Here is a 27,115-nt window from a genome sequence, read left to right as displayed (position 1 = left end):
CATATGGTATTCGTCTCTCTGATTGACTTATTTTGCTTAGCATAATACCCTCTAGTTCCATCCTCATCGTTGCAAATGGCAAGATTTCATTCTTTTTGATGGCTGCGTAATATGACAGTATATATGAATAAAGAAGAGGTGGTATGGGGCTCCTGGGTGGCTAAGTCATTAAGCGTCTGCCTTTGGCTCAGGGTGTGATCCCAGGGTCCTGGGATTGAGCTCCGCACTGGGCTCCCTGCTCCGCTGGGAGCCTGCTTCTTCCTTTCCCACTCCCACTGCTTGTGTTCCCTCTCTCCCTGATTGTCTCTCTCTCTCTGTCAAATAAATAAATAAAATCTTTAAAAACAAAACAAAAAAACAAAAAGAAAAACAAAAAAAAAAGAGGTGGTACATATATCCATTCATCTGTCAATGGACATCTTGGCTCTTTCCATATTTTGGCTATTGTGGGCATTGCTGCTATAAACATTGGGGTGCAGATGCCCCTTAGAATCACTATTTTTGTACCCTTTGGAAAAATACCCAGTAATGCAATTGCTGTGTTATAGGGAAGTTCTATTTTTTACTTTTTGAGGAACCTCCATACTATTTTCCAGAGTGGCCATACCAGTTTGCATTCCCAACAGTGTAAGAGGGTTCCCCTTTCTCCGCGTCCTCGCCAACATCTCTTGTTTCCTGAATTGTTCATTTTAGCCATTCTGACTAGTTGGATCACATAACTATTGATTAGAAACTATTTTGTCTAAGTGTATAAGTAAATGAAGTTACCTTTTCCTAAATGAAATAATGACCTTTTAGAGGTAAAGTGAAAGCATTAATAATAAATTGTATGTGTGGGTATAAGATTATATTTCTAAATTTACAGAAATATTTTTGGGGCTTTAAAGTTTACTTCTGTCTAAGCTTCCAATTAGGTTTTTGCTTCTCCATGGCGGAGACTTTGGAAACACTCTACTGGAAACAATCTAAATGTTAAATAAGAATGGAATGGTTAAATAAACTACGGTATATGCAGATAATTGAATGCTATAGAGCACTTCTGAAATAATGTAAGAAAGTAAATAAAAGAAGGTGAAAAATAAAATCATTTAACCATGAGGAAATGCTCCTAATGTTATATTTTTTAAAAAGATGCAAAAATAGTATACAGTATAATCTAAATATGTGTGTTTATGTTTGCATGTGACTGCCGCCCTTTTTTATGCTAGTTGAATTACATTTCTGTCACTTGCAATTAAAAAAAACAGAACTATACTTATAACTATGTAAACAGTATGCTTTTTAAAACTGTCACTTTATTTAGAGGGGCAGTATCATTTTATAGCTTTCAGAATCTGTTTTAAAGCAATAAGATAAAAAAGCATGTAAGCCTAAATTTTGTTTTCTGTCATGGACATAGCATATCTAAAAAAGGAACATTATTTTTAATATACAGATATATGTTCTGTGAATTAATACTTCAATACCTACTCCACAGTCCTTCTCTATGATGCTTGATAATCATGATGCCGCCGTACGCACCTAGTTTTGGACAAATAATGACTACCCTCAATCTAAGGAATTGCAATATTATAAGTTTCGGAATTTACACATACCAAGTAGTTTTAACCAATATCAAGAAATCAAAGAGAGTCTGTGGGCTTATCTCCCTACCATGTTTCCTGCCTACTTTCTACAGGAAATCATAACTTTATCCCTGACTAAATACCATATCATACAGAGGGAACTTTATGCGCTTTCTCCCCGGAACCTGTAAACAGGCAACAAAATAACACAGGAGAAAAGACCTTATATAGTTAACTCTTGAACAACACAGGAGTTAGGGGCACTGATCCCCCATGCAGTCAAAAACCCACATAGCTCAGTCGGTTAAGCCTCTGCCTTCGGCTCAGGTCATGATCTCAGGGTCCTGGGATCCAGTCCCACATCGGGTTCCCTGCTCAGTGGGGAGCCTGCTTCTCCCTTCCCTCTGCAGCTTTCCCTTGCTTGTGTGCTCTCTGGCAAACAAACAAATAAAATCTCTAAAAAAAAAACACGTAGAACTTTTGACTCCCCCAAAACCAAATTACTAATAGCCTCCTGCTGACCGAAAGCCTTACCAATAACATATACAGTCAATTAACATATATTGTATGTTATATGTAGAATATATTCTCAAAATAAAGTAAGATAAAGAAAATATTAAATTATAAGAAACAGAACATCTACTTACAGTATTCATCAAAGTACTGTATTCATCCAAAAAAATATCCATGTGTGAGTGAACCAGTGCAGTTCAAACCAGTGCTGTTGAAAGGTCAACTGTGAAAGGAAGAAGAAAGAGACCTTTTGCTCCTTGAATCTGCACGGCTCCACATTTACTACCTAAAAATTGGAGAGAAAAACAGGATCACTCATTTTAATACAAAATCTGTTCTTTACTTTTAATAAAAAGCTGTTTTTAAAAATGAACTAAAAAGTTAAAGAAAGGAGAGTATTAGAAAGTCCCTTAAAATGAGTAACAACTTACTTTAACTTGCTATCCATTTACACTACATCACTGACAAGATCACCATAGGCCTTTTAGGCTTCTGGGTGCATCCAGTGAAATGGAGAGATCTTTATTCGCCTCACCAAGTGCCAGGAAAGATGGGCTAATTACAGCTTAATACAGTTTGCATTCTGATCTGATAAATGCAGTTGTGTGCTCTTTTATACATATCTATGTCCATTAAGTATAATCTCTCTCTGAACTAAACAACATCTAAAACATTACTCAAGATGAAGACATTGTGGTCTGAGAATAAAGCGGGTGTTAATAAGAATTGATTCTAAGCAAGGAGATGCATATCAGTGGAAAAGTATTATACATGCCTGCATTATTTAGTAAATGTAATAGATGCATAGTTTTTTGCAAACAACAGGAAATTTTCAGAGAAGCAAAAAATCTCAGTTACTATCTTCATGTCACTGAGAGCATTCTGAAAGTTTTACATCTAATCTATGTAACAATATTATGCAACAAATACAAAGAAATAAACTCTTTAAATTCTCAAAACAAAGCTTCTAGAACTCTTACAGCGTTATCACACTTTTATCTTTAGCATTTATTTGACTGAAAAAAACATCTTGTTCCTGGGAGCATGAACGTGTTACAAGAGAAAGGAACTGAAAGTCTGGGAGACCCAGATTTTCTTCCCCAGTTTAGCTGTGCCTTCTCAGGCAAGTTACACAACCTCTCTGTCTCCCCTTCCTCTTCTGCAAAGTGAGTAAGATAACTACTTGGGGAAGAGAGTTGCGAAGATTAAATACCTCTGAGGAGCCTACCTCATATGTTTGCAGTAGTAAACACTGGTTGGTGCTCCATTAATTTCCCTCCTCTTGTCCCAAATGACCATTCAAAAACCCTGTGGTTTTCGAACTGAATTTCTAGCAACCAACTATTCAAAGTGAAAGAAATTATAGCTGATTCATATTCTGAAATCTGAAAAGGGTCTTTAAAAGCCCCTCGTATCTAGGATTTGAAGCAATATTATTTCAATAAGTTCAATAAAGTTCTCTTAAAATTTGTTATATTTATGACCCAATTAGCTACATCTTTAAACATATATACAAGTGCTGCTTTAAAATCAAGATGCTGGGCAAACAAAAATGTGGCTGAACCCCTTAATTCAGACATATAATGTAACAAAACCGCCTGCAAGACAATAAAGTCAGCAAAGTAAACACTGGAGAGAGATAGTTGGCCTTGTTGTCTCCGTTAAACATGTCACAGTACTGTATCTGAAAATATTTGAAAAATCTGCTTATTTTCCATCTGTTATATTTCTCGGAGGATAACTGAAAGTTCATGTGAAAGTTCACCGTAAGTTCAAATATGTCGTATCAGGTCATTTGCAGGGGAAAGGTTCACTGGGAGTTTATTATTATTTTTTTAAAGACTGAAGTGGAAAAAGAATAAATATATTAATTGAAGCTATTTTACATTGCATTATGACCACTACATTTTTAAGCATCATAAATAGAAATTATAAATTTTAAAAGGCCATGTGCGATGCTTAATGGCAATAACAAGTATAAGGAAAGTGCCTAAGATAGTATCCTTGGGATTCTTCTTAGAGAAGAGGCTGTAGATCGATTTTCGTTGTTCTACATATTATTTAAAGTACAACAGTGCTCTATTTTACATCGTATTGAATGCTTGGTTTAAACTGTATATTTAAAAACAGTACACAGGGGCGCCTGGGTGGCTCAGTCGGTTAAGCATCTGCCTTTGGCTCAGGTCATGATCCCAGGGTCCTGAGATCAAGCCCCACATCAGGCTCCCTGCTCAGCAAGGAGTCTTCTCCCTCTCCATCTGCCCCCCCCCCACTTGTGCTCACCCTCTCTGTCTCTCTTTCAAATAAATAAATAAAATTAAAAACAGTACACAGAGACAGAAAAAAGAAACATCGAAATAGTAAATAAATACAGTCTTACTGTAGCTGAATAGGGATGATTTTCAATTTGTAATTGCTAAGAATGCTGTTTGAGGTACACCATTTGTGGGCTGCTTACAGCAAAAGCAGGAAGCCAAGAAAAATATGTTTCATTTGGAACAAAATGACTAAATCATTGAAAAATAAATCTAAATCGAATAGACATTAGTCAATATTATCTGAATTGCTGAAGCAAAAATTAAGATTTGCTTTTTGATAAAATCTTCATATTTTAAAAAATGCTTAGAAGAATATAATTTTCAGGGAATGTAACAGTGAACATATATATATATATACATATATATATGTTCACATATATGTAAACTTTAGGACATAACTTCTGGATTCACCAATTTAAAAAATTTTCTCTCTCTAACATACTAGTACATACTAGAGTTCAGCAAAGGATTCTAAATATATTAAGTAAAGGTCCATTCCACTCTTTCCTGTCAAATGCATGTTCTCAGCTTCATAATCTAACTTGCAGTCTGTACTTCGCTCCTCAAATTGAAAAGCATATTTATTTTTCTCCAGCATGTCCATATTCTCTTCATGATGTATTGCCAACTGGTTTTAATGGACTGTAGCATTTATTCATAGCATTAAAACACATATACGTTGGGGGCGCCTGGGTGGCTCAGTCCTTAAGCGTCTGCCTTCAGCTCAGAGCGTGATCCCAGCGTTATGGGATGGAGCCCCATGTCGGGCTCCTCCGCTGGGAGCCTGCTTCTTCCTCTCCCACTCCCCTGCTTGTGTTCCCTCTCTCGCTGCCTGTCTCTCTCTCTGTCGAATGAATGAATAAAATCTTTAAAAATAAATAAATAAATAAATAAAACATATACACGTTAGATGTATACATGTATCTAATGAAATTAATTTTTTTAGCTGTTAAAGAAGGAAATGTAGAGCACCTGGGTGGCTCAGTCAGTTAAGCATCTGCCTTGGGCTCAGGTCATGATCCCAGAGTTCCGGGATGGAGTCCAGCATCGGGCTCCCTGCTCTGCAGGGAGTTTGCTTCTCCTGCTCCCTCTGCCCCCCCACAATGCTCGTGTGTATGTGTGTGTGTGTGTGTGTGTGTGTTTATGTGTGTGTGCACGTGCGCATATTTATTTGCTCTCTCGCAAATAAATAAATAAAATCTTTAAAAACAAAAAAAGAAGGAAAGGAATTCTGAGTAAGATGGAGAGATGAGGAAAAGGTTGAGAAATGACTGTAATGGGGGCGTGGGGCAGATCACTGTCTTCCTTGACCACTTTTGCTTATTATTTGGCACTCTTTAATCACAGCTTTCCATCTTAGAAGTTATTTTCTTCCTCCCACTATCTCCGGATTGGATGGGTAAGAATTTGAACTACACTCTCTCCACTATCCACAAATTTCCCCTTGCCTTCCTGAGATTCCCTGATTCTGCTGTGGTGGTCCTCCTCGCACTCCAAGCCACCTTAACCTTTCCCAAGACTTCAACTATCACCTCTCTCAGATTGTCAAGAAAAACTTTGTCTTTCCTTCACATACCCCCAAGCTGTTTTCAACTGCTGATATGTTCCATACATACAAAAAACTGAATGAAATGCTACTTCTGTCTCCACTACTACCATTATTACTATTATCGCTACCACTACCATCACTGCTACGGTTGCCTCACTACTATTAATACTACCATTATTACTGTGTTCCTGAGTACCATTCACTTATGTGTTTACTATGTGTCAGGCACTGGATTCAGCCCTTACCAACAGCAATCTATTTATAGTAATCTTCACAACAACCCTATGAGTAGGTATTATTATCCTTATTTTATACTCAAAGAACTCAACAAGACTCAGAACTACATCACTGTAACAGAGAGGTGCAACACATGTTCAGATAAAATCAAAGCATGCTTCTACTCTTGTGTTAACACAAGTTATCTTTCATTAGTCTCCAAATATTTGATGAACATTGAAGTGTAAAATAATAAGATAATGCACATTTTATTGAAAAATTACTATATATTTTTGGTACCGTTCTAAGCACTTTATTCACTCCCCTTCTGCAATAATCAATGACAGTAGACATTACCATTTTCCTTACTCCACAGATGGGTGAAATTGAGGAACATAAAGGTTGAGTAACTTGGCCCATCTCCCAGAGCTGGTAAGTGGCAGAACCAGGATTCCAGGCAACGTCTCGAGAGTTTATGCTTTTTAATTGCTATTCTGGGCTAAGTGATACATCCAATAAATTTGTACAAATGCAAAGATCCATGCCCTTAAAGAGTTTACAATCTGGTTGAACAGATAAGAGCAAGATGATAAATCTAGGAGGTCAGATTTCTGGCACATCAACTATCTGTTTTACAGTTGCAAAGCCATTACCCTGGAAACAAGAGGCAAGGAAAGCAACTACAAGGCTTCGGAATTCACATAGCCCTCGGAATCCAGGTAAGATGTTATCACAGCCCTCAAATTAGGATGAGTATGAAATGAAGAAAATGAAGGATATTATGGAGTGAAAACCAACCATACTGGTGATTGATAAGATAAGGGAGAACATGAAAGAGAGCCAAGACCACCTGAGTCTACGTCAGTGGGAAACTGACCACAACACCATCAAAAATGTACAAGTCTTACATAGAGGCCAATGAATTTGAGGTAAGAATAAAATTGTAGATAAAAACAAATCTATTTGGATAAGTCCTCTGCTCCCAAGTAAGGGTAACCACTGCAAAAGCAGATGATCATTCTGAGAGATAAAATACAGAGGTATAAGAGCAAAGGGCTGAGGACACATTTCCTGTTGGTGCTATAACCCTCACGTACTTATGCTTCCTACTCGTCTGGTACCATATGACAGCCAAGGAAGAGGAGAAGGAAGAGTTAGAAAGAAGAGTGTGTAGCACCTGCCTGGCTCTGGACAAGGATCAGAGAAAGAATGGGAGACAAGACTGGAAAGACCACTGTCTAGATTGAGAGGGGTCTAGAATGTCATCTATAGGTTCCTAATTTACACTAGAGGCAAAGGCGGCCTAGGTATTGTAAGCTTCATACTGGTGAGCTGGCTCATGCTGTAGGAGCTTCTTGGAGTCAGGACCAAGAACCTTCTCCCAACAGTGCCCTGGATGGAATGGGGTCCTGGTATTTCAAGGTTCTATTACATTTAGTATATTTAGTTCTTAAAGAGAAAGACTCTATTTCTATTTTAGGTACTATATCATTTTCCTAGAGCTGTCATAACAAAGTACCAAAATCTGTGTCTTAAAGCAATAGAAATTTATTATCTCAATTCTGGAGTCTAGAAGTTTGAAATCAAGGCGTAAACAAGCAGGGCCATGTTCTCTTTGAGCCCTGGGGGAGAATCCTTCCTTTCTTTCCCTAGCTTCTGCTGGTTTGTCAGCAATCTTTGGTGTTCCTTGGTTTGAAGATGCATCGCTCTAATCCTGAGTTCATGTGCTACTCTCTCTGTGTGTCTTCACGTTGTCTTCCCTCTGTGCGTGTTTTTCTCTCTGTCCAAATTTCTGTTTTTTTTTATAGGAACACCAACCCTATTGAATTAGGCCCACCCCAATGATCTCATTTTGACTTATCTCTGTAGAGACCCTACCTCCAAATAAGGTAACATTCTAAGGTCCTGGAATTTGAACCTATCTTTGTGGGACACAACTCAACTCAAAACAGGTACAAAGGTCAGCTTAATAATAAACTAGAGACCATGAAAATAGGAGTATCAAATATTGTATATTATCTTAGGAAAGTATGATTTTTAAGGTGCCATAAAGAATTCTCCTGAAACTTAGCTCTGGATCCTAATAAGATAATGATGGCTAGGATATAAAGTTTGTGTTTCACAATACAAAAACAGTACATAATGCAAATAAACAGTATAAATTTTAAAAAGAACAATAATGAAATACATAATAAACACATAATAAAATTTCTAAAACATAGATATTATAAACCATGCTATATAAACTTCCCTACCCGTTTGGCATCAAATACCACTCCATGAATTTTCCATCAATACTCTAAGCACCACATTCAGTGAGCTGGACTGTAAGGCTGTGAAACAAACAAAAATGACAATATGGTAAGCAAAATTTCCAATACCCACCCAATTACAAAATCAAACTTCATTTTTCTTAAGTATTGTCATGAAAGTGGGGAAAAAATTGGTGACTTTACATGGGTGCCATTTTGCTTTTGTTTCAGTAAAGTAAGCCAATGATGCAGAAAGGCTAGCTTGGAATAACAGAAAAAATACTGGTCTAAGAATTCAGATTGTAGGCCAAATGATAGACTTGAAGCAAAATGGGGCTAATGTATTAGCCAAGGTAGTTGTGAGAATTGAGTGAGATAAAAATATGTGAAAGCACCATGAAAATTGCAAAGTGCTTCAAAATGTAGGTTATTATCAGACTTGAAGTGTGACATGAAGTTGTCATTATGTTATTTATAGGAGAGAAAACATATAAAATATTGCTATCCTATTTGATAAGTTAATGGACTAAAAGTTATCAATAAATCTATTATTAAAACTCAGTCTTCAAAAATCTAGAAGATCTAAAGCTCTTTATAGAGTTAAGAGCTGTAATCAGCACGTGATAATAAAATACTTTGAGTTTTAATTGTTTCACCTGTGTGAACCCAGATTGTGTGAATACTTAACTCACCCTGGAACTTTGGTCAAGTTCTGTAACCCTGTTGTATATCAACTTGCTCATCTCTCAAATGGGGACAACAACCTCTGCCTAATAAATGAATGGTGAGAATAAAAAATAATTTTATGAAGTGCCTATCACATGGTAGGCATTCAACAAATGATGGTTATTTTGTTTCATAAAATGTCTTGAATCTCTGTCTGAGACATATATCTTTAGCTTTAAAGCTCTGCAGTATTAAAGAAATGCAATTATGTTCAGTTTAAAATGACCTACCAGACACATATATCTTAATTTCTGAAACGCTTAAGTAAATTTTATTGTCATGTAATTAAAGAGTAAAATTATTACTAGTATGATTATTAGGCTTACCTTTCAGGTGCTAATAAATCAAAGCCATTGCTTTTCCAACCAAACTATGAGAGAAAAATCCCACAAAAATTAATTACTTATTTTATTATGCATCCATTTATAGGTAGAATCTTCACATAGTATGTGTTCGAGATGAAGTAATTAATTCCCTACTTAATCTAAAGTACAATTCAAGATTACTGCATAGATTCAAATACAAAATTATATGAAGAAACTAACAAAAACCTCTCATAAAAACTTGGAAGTAGAAATTCTGCTCTGGACAAGATGGAATAACCTGGACCCAATTTACACTACTATCTGAAACAACCAAAAAACCAGGCAAAATATATGAAACAATAGTGTTCAAGACACTAGACATCTGGCAATGAAGAATAGTGATCCCTATGAGATGTAAAACAAATGAGATGAGCCTATGACTAAGTTTCCAGACTACACACTGGGGAAGGGAATTCCAGGAGAGCCCGGCAGATTCCCTGAGTTGAGAAGCTGAGAGTCTAGGGAGACCGAGCTGATTAGAGTTCACAGGGCAGGTGAGCACAGAGGGAAAAAGCTGCATGGAGAACTCCAGATCTCTGCATAGGGCCTCTCTTGAGAACTCAGCTGAGAACCAGCCATGCATGGATCTGAAGAGGCTACCTAGTCTGACAATAGTGACTATTCTCACTAGCAGACTGGGAAAACCTCATTATTCATAAGAAAGTGGGTAGAGTGTTCAGAAAAGACTTGCCTCAATTGTGGGAAATAATTAGTCCTAGACTAGTTGTTGCTCTGTTCCTGTTTAACAAGTCTTGAAAGCAAGACCAAAAAGGATCACACAATTTCAAAGTAACTTATCACATTCCAAGATAATAAAAATATTTACAGGAATATGAAAATACCCACCAACCCTCAAGGTAAATTTACAATGTCTGACATTCAATCCAAAATTACCAGGCATGCAAAAAATCAGGAGAAGATGACCCATGTTGAGAGAAAAATCTACCAATTAAAATACACCTACATCAGATACAGGTGTTAAAATTAGCAAACAAAGACATTAAAACCATTACTATAACTGTATTCCATGTGTTGCAAAACACACAAAAAAAAACCAGATCTCAAACCCAAACTCAAAAATGATCCGAATTTGCACTTCTAAAGAGAACTAGAAGCCTGAGAAGAATAAAACACTGCTTGTGACATTGGCAGAGTGAACAATGCAGAAGAAAAGTTAACATTAAGACCTAGCAATAGAAACTATCCTAAAGTTTAATAGATAAAGAATTTTAAAAATGAAGACAGCATCAGTGAGCTTCTGGAAAACTAAGTGACATAACGTATGTAAAATTGGAGTCCCAGTGAAGGGGGAGGGTCATGGGAAGTATTTGAAGAAGTAAAGGCTAAAATATTTTCAAGTGTGACAAGACTATAAATTCACAGCTGCAAGAAGATCACAAGCACCAAACAGAAGAAACATGAAGAAAAGGCACATCATAATACAATTGCTCAAAACCAATGGTAAAGAGAAAATCTTAAAATCTTAAAAGGGGGGCACCTGGGTGGCTCAGGCTGTTAAGTGTCTGCCTTTGGCTTGGGTCATGATCTCAGGGTCCTGGGAGCAAGCCTGTGTCAGGCTCCCTGCTCAGCAGGGAGTCTGCTTCCCCCTCTCTCTCGGCCCCTCTCCTCCCCCGCTTGTATTTGCTCTCTCTCTCTCTCAAAATAAATAAAATCTTAAAAAAAAAAAAGCAGATAAGAAAACACTTCTTCTGTAAAGATACAAATGTAAGGAAGACAGATTTCTCATCAGACGCAATAGTGAGAAGGCAGTAGAGCAACAACTTTAAAGTACTGAAAGAAAAATAACCTGTCAACCTAGAATTCTATACTCAGGGAAAATACCTTTCAAAAACAATGGTGAGGGGCGCCTGGGTGGCACAGCGGTTAAGCGTCTGCCTTCGACTCAGGGCGTGATCCCAGCGTTATGAGATCAAGCCCCACATCAGGCTCCTCTGCTATGAGCCTGCTTCTCCCTCTCCCACTCCCCCTGCTTGTGTTCCCTCTCTTGATGGCTGTCTCTATCTCTGTCAAATAAATAAAATCTTAAAAAAAAAAAAATGGTGAAATGAAGATTTTTTCCAGACATACGAAAGTGAAAGAATTCACCAACAGCAGACCCGTATTATAACACTCTAAATGTTAAAGAAGTCCCTTGGGCAGAAGGAAAATTATACCAGCGGAAACACTATATACACAAAAGACTAAAGAGCTCCAGAAATGTTAACTACATGGGTAAATATACAAAAAATTTTTTCTTAGCATTTAAAGCACTTTAAAAATTAATTTATTATTATAATGCCAATAAAATGAATAGTAAATAATAACATAAAACCAAGTAATAATGATGTATTGTTGAGTTTATAACATATATAGAAATAAAATGTAAAAAAAAAAAGCACAAAAGATAGAAGGGGAGAAATGGAAGCATGTGATTGTAAATTTCTTATACTGTACTATACTATATGTGAAGTAATATAGTCTCACTTGAAAGTAGACTGCTAAGTTAAACAGATATAAAAGTGCTAAGGTCACCACTGAGATAAAAAAAAAAAGAGTTATATCTAATAAGCCAACCATTAATGGAATCATAAAAAAAAGAAAAACCTTAATCTCAAATAAGGCAGAAAAGGAGAAAAAGGGGAACAAAGATTTAGATGAGACAAACAGGAAACAAATAGCAGGATGACAGATTTAAACCTAACTATATCAATAATCATATTAAAGTAAATGGTCTAAATACCCCAGTTAAAAGGCAGAGATTGTCAGATTATATAAAAAAAGGAAGACTCAAAAGAAAGTTGGCATGGCCACTTTAGCATCAGACGGTAAATTTCAGAGCAAAGACTACCACCAGGAATAAAAAAGGTCATTTCATAATGATAAAGAAGTCATTTCACCAGAAAGGCATAATAATTGATTATGTAAGTGTAACTGTCATTAACAGACTCTCACTAGAGCACTAATTATGAAGGAGGGGAGGTAACACCCCCTAGGTGCATTCAGAACGGTTGGGATGGGAAGAAGCAGGAGTAAATGGTAGAGTATACTTTATAAAAGTTCCCTGCCCCTAAGATTTTTCTGGTGTAGGGGAGAGGAGAAATGGACTACTGAGGATGCCTAATTTAAAATATAAAAGCTGTTAGACACAAGATCAGAAAATAAACCTAACTCTGCAAAGCATATTTCACTCTCTTATTGCACGCACAATAAGACATATACATGTATTTAGAAAATTAGTCAACATTAAAAAAACACAAGACAGGATTTTTAAGAACCCGAATATTATATATGTTTATAATATTTATAAGCATTTATATATATGTATATGTGTATGTGCTTGTGTGTGTGTATATATGCCATGTTCAATAATTTGATTTTTGGTGTTTTGGGTTTTTTTTAAAGATTTTATTTATTTATTTGACAGAGAGAGAGACAGCAAGCAAGAGAGAGAACACAGTCAGGGGGAGTGGGAGAGGAAGAAGCAGGCTCCCAGCGGAGGAGCCTGATGTGGGGCTGGATCCCAGAACGCCCGGGATCAAGCCCTGAGCCGAAGGCAGACGCTTAATGACTGAGCCACCCAGGCGCCCCAAGATTTTTGGTGTTTAAAAAGGAAATCACCTGTCAAGCTCTGTGGTTATGAAAGAATAGATAATATTTGGGTTCTTAAATAAAAATCCTGTCTTGTGTTTTTTAATGTAACCCAATTTTTCAAATGTTAAACTAAGCCTAAATATTTTTCCAGTTATAATTCACCAAAAAATTAAGTCGACAGAGAAAAAAACCTCTCATTAACGCAGCACAATTTAGTAGAAATGTATTAGTGCCACCATGTGGCAAACTTCACACTTTATCAAATTTTGTACAAGTGAAGAGGCTACATTTATTGGCTTTAGGTGTCTTCATTTAAAAAAACGATTCAGTTTTTAACCTACAAAAATTCATCTGAATCCCCTATTATAATAGTACTTCACTGAAAACAATTTTGGTGTCTTTTGTATTTAGGATCCCCAATAACTGCACATGGCAAGTGCTCCATAGAAGTTACTCTAATGAGCTGAATGTGATTATAATTTATTAATACTTAAAACTAAAAGAACTTGGGGCGCCTGGGTGGCACAGTGGTTAAGCGTCTGCCTTTGGCTCAGGGCGTGATCCCGGCGTTCTGGGATCGAGCCCCACATCAGGCTCCTCTGCTATGAGTCTGCTTCTTCCTCTCCCACTCCCCCTGCTTGTGTTCCCTCTCTCGCTGGCTGTCTCTATCTCTGTGGAATAAATAAATAAAATCTTTAAAAAAAAAAAAAAACTAAAAGAACTTATCTTAAAGAAATAACCAAGAAAATGAACGAAGGTTTAGCTATAAGGATAACCACTATAGCTTGTTTAACATTGTAAAAAAAGGCGGAGGGCACCTGGGTGGCTCAGTCAGTTAAGCAACCAAGTCTTGGTTTTGGTTCAGGTCATGATCCCGGGGTTGTGGGATCAAGCCCTGTGTTAGGCTCTGCACTCAGTGCAGAGTCTGCTTGGGACTCTCCCTCCCTATCCCTCTGCCCCTCACCCCTGCTCTCTCTCTCTCTCAAATAAATAAATAAATCTTTAAAAACTAAAATAGTAAAAAAATAAAAATAAATAAATAGTAAAAATATTGGAACCAACATACATGTCAATTGTAAGTTGGTCAGATCATTTGCACAATATACTAGTATAATACACTGCCATTGAAAATGATACTGTGAAAAACATTTAATGACATCGTTGTTCAAAGTACATTATTTTAAAAATCAGATATTCATAGTATAATCTCATTCTCACTTGTGATATATATGTTAAAGTTTTTATGTTTATAATGCATATTGTTGTGGTTACCACGGGAGGCATGATGGACACCCCGACCCCACCATCTGAATTTGGTTCAGGTGCAGAGATTGATTTTGATGCCACACACACACCAACAGCATATGAAAAGGTTTATTGCTCACATAATGAGGCTTTCTGGACGTGCAGGGAAGGTTCTCAATCAGGTGCAAAAATGGCTTGAGAGAGTGGGGAAAGGAGACTGGCTTGGATTTTACTGCAATTAAGGGGCAGGCCGGCAGTGAGAGTTTCCACATATGGACTGCAGCTTATGTGTTTTGAACTTCTTGCTGGAGCTAAAGAAGGGAGAAATAGGTCTTTCTTATCAGCTTGTCCAAATGCAAGGGAGAATGGTCTCTCTCTCTCTCTCTTTTTTTAAGATTTATTTCTTTACTTGAGAAAGAGAAAGAGAGAAGGGGAGTGGGGGGAGCAGAGGGAGAGAATCTCCTGGAGACTGCCACTGATCTCAGGGCCTGATGTGAGGTTCGACCTCACAACCCATGAGATCATGACCTGAGCGGAAACCAAGAGTTGCATGCCCAATGGACTGAGCCACCCAGGTGCCCAGAGATTGGTCTCTTTAGAACTTACATTGATCTTGTCATTTCCCTTCTTTTACCTTTCTTTAGTGTTTTTTTATTTGTGGTCAGGTAAAGTATAAAATCCTAACCATGACGTTCAGAGTCCTCCACCCTCTGGCTCCTGCCTACTTCCCCAAGGCCCACCTTTCACCACCCTCCAGCTCTTTCTCTCCGTCCCACCATTTGGGACTTCACAGTTCCTATATTCCTTCAGGAATATGCCTTCAAGCCCTGGAATATGCATTCTAGTTTCTTTTACTTGGAACCTTATATTTTTTTCCAGAACATAAATTATATTCACCCTGAACATCTCAACTTTAAATGTCACTTCCTCTGGAGGACCTTTATTGTCCCCTTCAGCACAGGTGAGGGCCCCCAGCTATAAAGCTCCTAGGCTCCCTCAATATCCCCTTTCCTAATATTCATCATATCTCAAGTAACATGTTTATTGGGGCCTTCCAGACACTGCATCAAGTGTTTCCCCTGCATTCTCTTATTTAATCTCCATAATAACCTATGTGGATGCAAACAAGAAAAAGCAGATGCTCAGAGATCATGAAACCTCCCAAAGTCACACAAGTAGTAAGAGATAATGATAAATACTGGAAATCTCTTGAGTACCCACAGGGTACAATTTGCTCAAAATACTGCAAAACCAAGATTACAAAGGACACTACTTCATGGCTGGAAGAAGAAAAGAGGAAAATAAAGGTCAATTTCAGTAAAAGCTAGGCTGTAAGAGATAAACTGATTTGAAAAGGAAGGGAAGGCGGAGTCTGCTGGCGGGAAGAGGCAAGACCCAAAGGGGACATGGATCTGAGAATCAGTATGAAGGGATCTGGCTTTAGAAGCAGCCTCTCAGGGCAGAGTGCGGACTTGAAACTACAGAACACAACTTCATTATGGCAAAGTTGTGCACTCGGTTCATTCTGGATGGTGAGTGGGGCGGGGGGATCCAAGAAGCGTTAAATATGGATCTTCCTTTTGACTCTATAACACAATTATCATCTCTCCATATGCAGGGAAAGAGGCTGCCGTACCCTTGAGAAGCTTGATTTGACTTGAGAATATATAACAACAAAGAACCTCAATTTCCTAAGAAATTAAATAGAGTTACACAAGGAATTGGGAATTTGACCAGGAAAAGGCTAATCCACCCGATTTTAGAAAAAAATAACTATATAGAAAAATTAATATAGGCAGAATAGTCCCCAAACATGCAGAAGGGTCCTCAAACTGTACTTTTCCAATGACCTTGATTCTAAAAGATTCCAAAGTATTGAGTATAAACCCCGGAGGTTTTAATATAAAGGTGCAGCAGTTATTACACCAACCATTATCAGCTTATCAATCCATTTCATACTGCATCTCTAAATAATTCAGTTAACAACTACAACAAAGTAGTCCACCGTTTTTTTTTTTTAATGGAACATCACAGTTCTACGACATGGAATTTAAAATTCATTGTGTGCCTTTAGGTACACTAGACCTTATCAAGCTTCAAACAGGAAAGCAATTTATTTATTTAAACTCGCTTTTAATATTTTAAAGTTAACAAATTGGCACCTGAAAATACATTCTGTAATGGCCAAAGAAAATTAACCGTGTGTTAGTAAGTAAAACAAAGCTGATAAACACAACACCTAATCAGAATGATGTCAGCACCAAGGTCCAGGGTCTTGCTCTTTGAGAAACAGGATGTGACTGTTACTGTTTTTAAACCGGGTCAGATTAAAGCTTTTGATTAGAACCAAAAAACTGCCAATGTATCATTTTGCTCAAGGATTCAAATATGCCTCAAGTAATGCCAGGCATAAAAGAATGTGGGTAAGGGGCACCTGGGGGCTCAGTCAGTTAAGCATCTGCCCTCGGCTCAGATCATGATCCCCTGGTCCTGGGATGGAGCCCTGCGTCTGGCTCCCTGCTCAGTGGGGGGTCTGCTTCTACCTCTCCGTCTACCCCTCCCCCCAGCTGGTGCTCTGTCTCTTGTGCTCCCTCTCTCAAATACATTAATAAATAAAAAAGTAAATAAATAACATTAAAAAAATAACATGGGTGGGGGCGCCTGGGTGGCACAGCGGTTAAGCGTCTGCATTCGACTCAGGGCGTGATCCCGGTGTTATGGGATCGAGCCCCACATCAGGCTCCTCTGCTATGAGCCTGCTTCTTCCTCTCCCACTCCCCCTGCTTGTGTTCCCTCTCTCGCTGGCTGTCTCTATCTCTGTCGAATAAATAAATAAAATCTTTAAAAAAATAAAAAAAAATAACATGGGTAAAAACACTCTCCTAAATACATCCTTCATTTTTTTCCCCCTTAATCCTCTTTTCCTATAGGTCTGTTCATCAAGTATTTGGTCAGCATTACCTCCATTCTATAATGGTTTATCCAGGCACCCAATTCTAGAATGATGCTCATTGACCTCATGGATGCCACCTCACAATCTGCTGGCATCCAATAATTTTACTACTGGGAGGTTTGCTATCAGTCTAATTGTTGACCTTGTTGTGTTGTCTTTTCCCTTACATGCTCTGATGATCTTAGTTTCAGGTTTTTAGACAGTTGCACTGTGATATATCTGGTTTGGATTTCTTTTTGTTTAATCTGTTTGGGAGTGATCAATTCTCCTTGATTCTATGGATATATATGCTTCCTCAACCTTGAAAAATGCTCTTTGGACATTACTTCTCCCCATTCTTTATCTCCCCCTCTTCCAGAGCTCTAAACCACACAGAATGTTAGACCTTATTATTCTATCCACATATTTCCAACTTCTCTCTGACTTTCCATCTCTTTTCCCTGGGCTGCATTCTAGATAATTTTCTCAAATCCATTTTCTAGTTCTTTAACCTTCCATTAATTGTATCTAACCTGTTGTTTCACTGATCCACTGAATTTTTACTTCAATGATTATGTACTTAATTAATTGAAGTTCATTTGGTTTTTATCCAAATCCATCTAGATCTCTGATTGTTTCTTGTTCTTTACTCAGGTTTTTATTCCATGTTTATTTCTTTAAGCATCTTCAACATGTTTATTCACTTCTGCATCAAATCATTCCAACTTGTGATTTCCGTAGACATTGATAGAGGTTTTGAAATTGTGGACTCCTTTTAGGTTGGATGAGGCTTTATCTGTGGAGCAACCTCTTCTAAGGAAACATCTGGGATTTGCATTTGCTTCTGTCAGAGGTCCTGGTGCTACTAGCAACCATGAACTCCTATAAGTAAATTACCAAATAAATTACTTGGACTGTAGTTTCCCAAACCATAGAAGTAGTATACATGGGATCACCAACCTGTGTGAAGGCAGGTCTATGATCACAGATTCTCAGGGGAGACGCTGTTCCCTCATTCCCCCACAATGAACCCCAGGCTGAGACAGATAGGTTTCCTCGTGATTTTTCCTTCCTTCCTTAAAAAAAAAAAAAAAAAAAAAAAAAAATTAAAGTCTCTGTTTTTGAGAACCAACATGTCCATGTATTTCAGGTACCATTTTATTTATCGGCTCACCACTGTCACTTTGAAGGAGTTCCTATATGTAAAAGGAAGTTAACTGTTGCTCTCAGAAACACCTGCTAGTCTGCTCTCTGCTCAATCCTAATCCTGCCTGATTGCATTTCCGCAGCCGCTCTCGATGTCACATCTCCATGATCCACCCCCATCCTTCATTAGACTCAGCACGTACTGTGCACCGATGAGGTACAAGGACGCTGTGACCAGGAGCCAGGGATGTGGGTGGAGGGAGCGTGTCTGGTTATGTCTCCTCAATGGGAACCAAGTGCCCCAGGAATGAACGAAGTGCTATGTGAATTCAGGGGAGGTGCAAGAGGAAGAACTTCCACCAGATGTTGGAACATCTGTGGTTAAGCAGAGAGAGGAAGAGGGGGGGTATGTGTGTTAGGTTAAAATGAACGGCACTGAAAAACAGCCGCAGGCTTTCTACAAAACAAGTGTTTGTTACTCCCAAATCTACTCTCGGCTTTTCCGTCTAACTCACTACACTCAGTTGTTTTGGTCAGGGTCCTTTTATCGCAAGCTTTCTCAGGACAGGACCCTGTGGCAGACAGACAGGAGGCATTCGCAGGTAAAAAGTGTGGAAGGAGCCGAGATGAGGTTCGACGGATGACTGGATTAAGAAGATATATACAATGGAATATTACTTAGCCATCAGAAAGAACGATTACCCAACATTTGCAGCAACATGGACGGGACTGGAGGAGATTATGCTAAGTGAAATAAGTCAAGCAGAGAAAGACAATTATCATATGGTTTCACTCATTTATGGAACATAAGAAATAGCAGGAAGATCGGTAGGAGAAGGAAGGGAAGAATGAAGGGGGGGTAAACAGAAGGGGGAATGAACCATGAGAGACTATGGACACTGCAAAACAAACTGAGGGCTTCAGAGGGGAGGGGTTGGGGGATTGGGATAGGCCGGTGATGGGTAGTAAGGAGGGCACGTATTGCATGGAACACTGGGTGTTATACGCAAATAATGAATCATGGAACATTGCATCAAAAACTGGGGATGTACTGTATGGTGACTAATATAACATAACAAAAAATTATTATAAAAAGAAATAAAGTAGAATCCTCAGCTCACAAGGAGCTCGTGGGGCAGGGAGAGGCAGACAGAGGATCACAGCACATCTCCCTTCTTAGCTACACTACCATTTCCTGCAGGGCCAGCCCAGAAGTTTACTGACCTGTGTGTCCCCAGCCCACAGCACACACCTGTACCTTGCAGTGCTCAGTAAAGCAACTGAAGCATGAAGTCCATGGAACCCTCCAACCTCTAGAACCAACAATCCTTAACTCCCAAGGGTTAAAGTTGAATTCCTTTTTCTGTCCTGCTATTGGTTTAGATATACCAAGGGGACACCATGGGAGCAACGAATGGTTGTCAGAGAATTTCTGCTTCCTTTACTCTCGGCGCTGGACATTAAAAACTGCGGTGGTTCTTGAGAAAGTCCCTTTGATACTCCTAAGAGTTTCTGCTGTTACTGGGCACTTGGAAGAAAGGCTTTTTAAACGATCAATGCTTTGAAGCCACATGTGTCCAACTCCATGCCAAAGGAAGGTACGATGGAAGGGAGAGAGGGAGGGAGGGATGAATAAAGAACATAAAAGAAAAGCCCTTACCAGCGCTACACATTCATGCTTTTAATGGTGTCTGGACACTTCCCACTCTCCATATCTGTGATAGCAGATTCTTGCAGCGTCTCCTTCTATCAACAGTTTGCAAGAAAATATTTTAAACTTTCATTCATGAAGAGCTTACTTTTGATTACACAAGCTAAAACAAGAAACACATGTGATATATAAGCAGAATCCTATACATTTCACTATTGGAATAAAGAAATTAATATGCATTGAAAAAGGTGTTCTGTTTCAGGCACTTTTCACACAATGTTTCATTTGGTTTTCCAAACAACCCTGTAAAGCAGGTATTATAACCCCCATTGTATAGACAAGGAACCTGAACCAAAGAAAGGCTGAGTGAAACGTGTGGGCTTTTGACCCTAGACAAACCACTTGGCTTCTCCGTGCTTCTCTGAGTTTCTTCATCTTTAAAACAGGACACTGACACTATCTATCTCATAGGATTGTTGTAAATACATAATCTCTTGTTGTTCTTGCAAAGTGACTTACCAAATTTGAAAGGTCCTTGAGGAATTTATTTCCAGCAAAGAGTCATGCTTCCCATCAAGTCAAGGTTAAGAATAAAAATTATCAATAGGGGCGCCGGGGTGGCTCAGTTCATGATCCCAGGCTCCTGGGATGGAGCCCCACATCGGATTCCCTGCTCAGCAGGAGTCAGTCTGCTTCTCCTCCTGCCTCCCTCCCCACCACTCGTGCTTTCTCTCCTCGCTCACACTCTCTCAAATAAATAAATAAAAATCTTTAAAAAATAAATAAAGGTTACCAATACATTTCCCTGAAAGACACGAGTTTTGTTTTGTTTTTTGTTTTGTTTTTTCTCCCTGCATGATCATGAAGTTTTGTGCTCAGGGACTCCTGATGCAGGCATGTTTTCCCCAGCTAACCACCAAAGCAGGAGAGAACACGGTGACAAGGTGATCTCTATGCCCTCCCAAAAAAGGAGGTCAGGTTAGAGTTGTGGGAAATAGGACAAAGCACCGGAAATTTTGTGAACTCCCATAGCATCAGCTGAAGCTGCTTAGATATGGTTACTCATAAAAAGAGCATGCAATCGGCTTGCAGAGGCTCTAAAGCTGCCTCGGACACTTTCCATTACTCTGAAGCCTGACGGTGGCATGCAGCGGCGCCAAAGCCAAAAAGCAACTTCGCCAATATGCAGTTTGGTGTTACGCTATGGTATATGTAATGTAAAACATATATGTAATATATAACACAAAAGAACAGGTTATATATTATGACGAGTATGTTTTACACTGTGTTCATTTATTATTCCAACAGGGAGCAGGCAGGATTAAGGCTCTAAAGGTCCAACTTTGATATTCCCAGGCTGCGACGTGCTCCTCAAGGTATTACGGTTTCCATACTTGTTTTCTATAAACAAACAAATTAAAAATCTATTTTAATAAATAATAAAAGCTATTTTATAGCTTTAATTTTTTTAAATAAAATTTAATTTTATTTAATAAAAGCTATTTTCCTTTCCATAAGAGAAAAACAGGTCTACAGTGGAATTCTCTTGGATAAGAGTTAGCATGTTTGGGGGCGCCGGGGTGGCTCAGTTGGTGAAGCGTCTGCCTTTGGCTCAGGTCAGGATCCCAGGGTCCTGGAATCGAGCCCCGCATTGGGCTCCCTGCTCAGTGGGGAGTCTGCTTCTCCCTCTCCCTCTGTGCCTCTTTCCCCTCCATGTGCTCGCCTTCTCTCTCTCTCTCAAATAAATACGTAAAATCTTTTAAAAAAATAAAATAAAAGAGTTAGCATGTTTGTCACCACATGGGGACTGTTAAGGCTGAAGTCTGCCCTGTGCTAATGTTACATCACATTTAAAATATATCAACATGGGGCGCCTGGGTGGCTCAGTCGTTAAGCGTCTGCCTTCGGCTCAGGGCGTGATCCCGGCGTTTTGGGATCGAGCCCCACATCAGGCTCCTCCTCTGGGAGCCTGCTTCTTCCTCTCCCACTCCCCCTGCTTGTGTTCCCTCTCTCACTGGCTATCTCTCTCTCCATCAAACAAATAAATAAAATATTTTAAAAAATTAAAAAATAAAATAAAATATATCAACAGAAAGTTATGGTGGCAAATTCACTCAGAGCAGTTACTTTCTTGGTAGTATAAAAATAAGAACCTCTTCTTTAGAAGAAGGAAACAGACGAATAAAAATACACTGTCTACATGGAAATAAGACAGCCCTGAAAGGTCACCTCCACCTAGCTGTCCCCAGTCATAACTTGGAGCTGTGCCGACAGTACCTTTAGGAGGCCCACGCGAGGGATGGCAAGGGTAAAGCTAATCGGCAGATCTGTTCTGTTTACACTTGAACAGTCAATTGATTTTTTTGTGTATTCCTGACAGCCAGTATCGATATTACAAATAACCAGGGACCTGCAAAAGTGTTCGTATTTCACAAGTAGGATCCTACGTCTTTGACATCTCACAGGGAGCTAAACTCAGACAGTATCAAGGAAACAGCGCCAATAAAAAGCACAATGTTTGCCTGAAACATGGAGCTTTTCAAGCCCAAGGGCTCGTAGAAGAATTTACTGATTTCACTTCCCTTCCTGTTGTGACACAGAATGTATCACGTGCAGCGAAATCCACCAGCTGGAACCAACAAAATGAGGTTAAGAGTAGAAAGGTAGGTAATGACTTGTACTAAAGAACTTCATGTGTGTAAGAAGCACAGTCTCAGTGTAAACCTCCATGTCCAAAGCAGGGTCCAAAGTCATTTTAAAGGTCGCCTTGATTCGTTACTCAACAGATCTTTAATACCACACGCAAAGGTAGTTTATAAACATAAATAGATAACCAAAAAAATAAATAGATAAACAGATAACCAATTGAGGCAGCTGACAGAGCAGATCTATACCATAACATAGATCAGAAAGGAATTTCTTGTGCTCAGTCCTAAGAGCTATACCAAAATTGAATTAGACCAAATTAAACCATCATAACAGTTTATCACATGATACGAGGGCTTCTTGCTTCGGAACATATCACGTAAACGTCAGTAATGTCCCATTACGTCATCTCCGGTGACAACGGTTATTTTCACATCGACGCCAGTCCCCCTGGCTATCTTGTCAAGGGCAGCAGCGCACTCCGGAGGTGCGCACGCACCTGCCAGAAGACACACCCCGCCGCCATCTCTCTGATCACGTTTACATCCAAGGATCCCCCCTTTTTTTTTTCCTGTTAGAGGCAAGTACACGAAAGGTGATGGCATCCCCGGACAACAGTTAAGTGGCTGCAGCCACTACCGGTGTTTACGCCCGTCAGAGGCACAGCTAATAACTGACGTCAACAGAGACTTAACGGTTGGGTCCTAATAAAAATATATGAGGGCCATTCAAGAAAAGATGTTTTAATCTTCAAAATTCTCTAGATTTTCTAAATAATCTCTAGAGAGGACTGGTCTAATCAATGAACTTTCAGAAGCTCTAATTAATTCCATGGTGTCTTACTGAGATACTCCATGCAGAATACTACAGAGTGGTGAAAGCTAGAGATTCCAGATTCTAGAATTCTACAGTAGACAGGACTCTAGCGATCACCTAATCCAGTGAGTCTTATCTTTTTAAGATATTCTTCGGGGAATCTGAGAAAACTATGGATCCTCTCTTTAGGGGGAAAAACGGTTTTTGCTTATAATTTTAGGGGCATCTCAGATTCCCTAAAACCCATCTTTGGTCACCAAATTAGGACATCTTGACCTAATCCAACCACCTCATTTACGGAAGAAGTTAGGGTAGAAAGAGGCTCAGTGACTTGTCCAGGGTCCTGCAGCTTATTAATGACAGAGGCAGGATGAAGACCTGCTCTTCCCACTCCTTGCCTGCCGTCATCGGTGGTGTCACCCTATACGTGGATTTGTGTGTGTGGTTCATGACATGGGTCATCAGACAGTACCTGCAAAGCTCTGAATGCTCTGCTAAACCACTCCTATTAACTGGCCAAAGAATGATTATTGAGTGTACATAATTAGAATGTATACCCACTAGTCCTCTTTCTAACCAAGCACAACATTTGTTTTCTGTTTTCACTCTCCTCTACCTACTCAGGGACATCTGACCTCGGCCCCACACTCCTCCCCGACTCCACAACACTTTCTTAAAGTCCTCCCTGCCTGGGCTCCGGTGACACTGCACTATCCAGGTTCTGCCCTTCCCTTCCCCTCCCCCTCCTCCTTTGCCTCCACTACCTCCCCTCTTTCCTTTTCCCTAACTTAACCCGATTGTCCCGCATATCCATTCCCATCCCTTGTACGGGAATCCTTCCCAGTCATAGCTTCAACTATTACTTCTTTTTTAAAATTTTTTTGAAGATTTTATTTATTTATTTGAGAGACAGTAAGAGAGAGAGCAGGGCCTAGAGGGAGGGGCAGAGGGAGAGGGAGAAGCAGACTCCCTGCTGAGCAGGGAGACAGATGCCAGGCGGGGCTGGATCCCAAGACCCTGAGATCACGACCTGAGCCAAAGGCAGACGCTTAACTGGCTGAACCACCCAGGCGACCCCCAACTGTTACTTCTATTGAAGGAAACTCCCTCCCCCAAATCTTTCTCTTTCCACCCTCTCATCTAAGAAGCATTAGCATCACGGACCTTGTTTGTGATATCTGACTCTATGTCTGCCACACAGCAAGAGCAGTACAAACTTTTGTGGAGTGATTGACGTTTCATGATTCCAAAGTGAAAGATGATGTACAAATAACATTTACTACCAATACCTGGGGTTCGTAAGTTTTGGTAAGTCTGACACCTTGCTTTCTTTTTGCTTTACGTTCGCTGGGTAACTAATTTTTTAAAAGGGGATACAGCTCCTCCTAGTGGGTAATAATCATATCTAAAGTACAGATCTGGGGCGCATGGGTGGCTCACTGGGTTAAGCGTGGACTCTTGATCTCAGCTCAGGTCTTGATCTCAGGGTCATGAGTTCAAGCCGGCATTGGGCTCCACACTGGGCGTGGAGCCTACTTAAAAAAAAAAATACAGACCTCCTAACTCTTAATGTATTCTGAAATGCATCAACAATAAAACTAAGTGTACATAATAACTACATGCAGGCTATTAATCAAAGCTCTTCTTCAGCTTAAAGATCTTAAACAACAACACTTCTAAGGGTCTTAGCCTTTTTAATCAGAGATACATTTTTAATAATTAAAAGAGAGATAGTCAGTGATGTCACTTCAAGTTACCTCAGTATCCAACTGCAAAGGCTTTCTTGGTTAGCCCAATAAATCACAGCACTATGAAAACGAGGCCAGAGTCCTGGGTTTGGTTCAAGTATGGTCAGCAGCTTATGTGGTTCCGCAGCTACAGATCTCATCCTGACTCGAGGAAGATCTTCTAATAGGATGTGCCCTGTGCTACAGAACACCCAGGGTGAGGAGAGCCAACGACCGGGACAATCTTAACTCTCTGACTGGAAATCAACCCAAATACGCCAGTGGGTTAACAGTGGCTATATATATATTTTTTTAAAGATTTTATTTATTTATTCGACAGAGATAGAGACAGCCAGCGAGAGAGGGAACACAAGCAGGGGGAGTGGGAGAGGAAGAAGCAGGCTCATAGTGGAGGAGCCTGATGTGGGGCTCGATCCCATAATGCCAGGATCACGCCCTGAGCTGAAGGCAGGCGCTTAACCGCTGTGCCACCCAGGCGCCCCAACAGTGGCTATATTTTAAAATATTCTTTCATCTAATGACAACTGCCTTCTCTCCTTAGAACCACATCGAAGTGACGAATAAAGCCCTCTCAAATGTTGAGTTATTTATTTTAGTGACTATGTCAAGCAAATAGTTTTATGTAGTTATAGCTGTAGATACAGATACATACATGTGTATCTATATATCCTCTCATTCTTAAAATTTCACATGCCGCTGAATATAGGAAATTAAAATGATTTAATGATACTTTTCAAATTACCTTTTTAGTGAATGTCCTTTATATATGGAGCCATGGCATCTGCATAAAATCAGGAACATTGCCCAGGTCCTAAAAGTATAACAACAAATATGCTATCCACTCTAAGATGTATTTAGTTAACTCAAAGGTAACAGTGAAGACTAATCAATCTTTTAATTATTTGCAAGGTCACATTGAATATTAAAAGCAATATTTATGTTGTCTGGAAAGAACTAATCCCATGTGATTTTGAAAATATAATCCATCGATGGAAAAGTCTAGCATTATGTTCCATAAAAACTGAACTTTCATTATCCCCAATGTAATAACATAAGGATTAAACAAAGCTAATCACTTCTCTTTGTGATCTCTTAGCAGTTGTAAATCCAAAGTTTTATTAAAACCTAAAATTCTCAACACTATCCATGCCCTGGGCATTCATCACTAAAATCCTACACTAATTCTCAGGGGAAGCAAATGGTGTCTCCTTTGCTTGAGGAGATTGCAGAAACAGATGCAGGAAACCAAAAGGGTAGATTGGAGTAAGAGTTATCATAGGTGATGAAGTTATTCCAAAGTACCTCATTTGCAGTCAAACTATAGTTCAAAGCACAAATTAGATAATTAGCTGTGTTCCTACGGGCTTATATTTTAAATTAATTCTGCCAAGTAAAAGCAGCTATTTACATAAACTAAATACCACAAAGTTGATGACATAGCTCTCTTAAGACTTTTACATATTCTCCAACAAGCTAAATACTTGGAATGGTTTTCTTGTCTAAATGGAATTTCTGTTGGGATATATTCCATGTTTCAGGCCAATTTCTAGGCCTTAAATATTAAGATAAAAAAAAAATCTAACCCACTGGAACTAACAAATATTTCAAAGTGAGGACTAAGATATTTATCGTGTACTATCTATGACAGCATAATAATGTTAATAAAGCTTTCATAAGTATAATTGTAGTGCTACATAAGATTTTTTGCTTGGATCGCTCAGCACTTAGGTAACCATTTCATTAGCGGTGGGCATTCAGGCCTTTAGATTTTTGTGTATATTGTAAATGAGGCTACTTTATTCATCTATGTGATCAAAGCTCTTGCGGAGCTAGCTG

At 39.0% G+C, this 27,115-nt stretch overlaps 1 protein-coding gene across 7 annotated transcripts in view; it reads right to left on the bottom strand.

The window, feature by feature from the left end:
- The window catches only part of LRAT (lecithin retinol acyltransferase), a 132,205-nt gene that overhangs the window by 97,034 nt on the left and 8,056 nt on the right, over window positions 1-27,115 (bottom strand). For 5 of the 7 annotated variants that reach the window (XR_015726509.1, XR_015726510.1, XR_015726511.1 and 2 more), the window contains exons 2-8: window positions 26,022-26,090; window positions 20,589-21,470; window positions 20,079-20,164; window positions 18,233-18,348; window positions 9,466-9,509; window positions 8,417-8,494; window positions 2,213-2,364 (exon numbers count right to left, since the gene is read on the bottom strand). The gene's annotated coding sequence lies outside the window, so the exon portion shown is untranslated. The remainder of the gene's footprint in view (window positions 1-2,212; window positions 2,365-8,416; window positions 8,495-9,465; window positions 9,510-18,232; window positions 18,349-20,078; window positions 20,165-20,588; window positions 21,471-26,021; window positions 26,091-27,115) is intronic. The other 2 variants (XM_087866534.1, XM_087866535.1) reach the window with 2 other exon arrangements.

This window comes from Ursus americanus, chromosome 13, assembly GCF_024610735.1.
Source record: "Ursus americanus isolate L20-20 chromosome 13, mUrsAme1.1.p, whole genome shotgun sequence".
In the NCBI taxonomy this organism is placed as follows: Eukaryota; Metazoa; Chordata; class Mammalia; order Carnivora; family Ursidae; genus Ursus; species Ursus americanus.
Note: the sequence above shows the minus strand (reverse complement) of the source record. Positions and strands in the feature narration are given on the sequence as shown.